Here is a 1,234-nt window from a genome sequence, read left to right on the forward strand (position 1 = left end):
TGTGTGTGTGTGTGTGTGTGTGTGTGTGTGTGTGTGTGTGTGTGTGTGTGTGTGTGTGTGTGTGTGGCTCGGCCCCGCCGGCCCCCGCCCGCCCCGCCTGCAGCGTGTGGCTCACTGCAAATGTTTGCCCGCCCTGCCCCGCCCGCCCCCACCAAAGCCGTGAACTTCATCCCCGCGTCACGCCCGACGCCCCGCGCACACCGCGGCCCCCCGCGTGGCTTGGTCACTTCACGGCGGCCGGACAGGCAGACCGACGGACGGACGCCTTTCCGCCCAAATGGATTGCCCTCCCCCGCGGCACTGCGCGCGTTCCGTCAGCCCCGCGTGAGATCCGTCAGGAGGAAGGGGGGGAGAGAGAGGGGAGGGGCCTCTTAACACGATGAGAAGCTCATCAATATATCAGGCCAGGCCAGCCGGGGCGGGGCGGCCGCTGGGCAGCGCGGGCCGCGGGCGGGTCCGCCGGGCCTCGGCGGTGGCGCCGTGCAGCGAGCACGCGTCTTGCCTCCCCGATCAGGTTCGGGAGGGTTGAGTGGGAGCGGGCACGGCGCCGCCGCTGCAGCGTCTTCAAAATGCGCGCTCCTTCTGCTCCCGTCTTGTGTTTTATTTATCGACCAGTCCCCGCAAATGCGAAAACGGTGATAATCCGATAGAACACTGTAGAGACTGCCCTACTGGAACTGCTGCATGCCGCGAAATGCTCGGAGAACGCCAGCGCCAGGTATCTCGAGGAATTCCTTCGATACCGGTGCTGCTTCCTCTCCCCTTTCCGCCTTAAACAGCCCCCTCCCCTTACCCCCTGCCCTCCCCCACGCAGGCAGCCCGACGCTTGCATGCGTGGATTATGCAAATTCTGCTGCAGCTGCAATCCCTCGTGGGGGCCCTTTGGTCCGCAGGGATCCGTGTGTCGGGGATGCTGGCTGCCCGGAGCGCTGAGATGATAACTGCTGCCCCGCCACGCTCCGCCACGCCCCACCGCGCTCCGGCACGCCGCCCTTCACTCCTCTCCCTATTTTGGTCCGGCCGGGCCGGGCCGTATCTCCCGGCTGCGAGCGGGATCAGGGGATGCTGCGCTGGACCAACCCATTGCAGACTCAGCTCCGCGTGGAGGAAAAGCGGGAGCAGGGGAAGAAGGGGAGAGAGAGGGGGGGGGGGAGTGAATAGACCAGGTTAATAGGATGGAAACATGAGGTGCTGGCAGAGACAATAAAGAGAGCAAGGAAGCGTGTACTACTGT

This window comes from Frankliniella occidentalis, unplaced genomic scaffold (genome assembly GCF_000697945.3).
Source record: "Frankliniella occidentalis isolate FOCC.00 unplaced genomic scaffold, Focc_3.1 Scaffold252, whole genome shotgun sequence".
In the NCBI taxonomy this organism is placed as follows: Eukaryota; Metazoa; Arthropoda; class Insecta; order Thysanoptera; family Thripidae; genus Frankliniella; species Frankliniella occidentalis.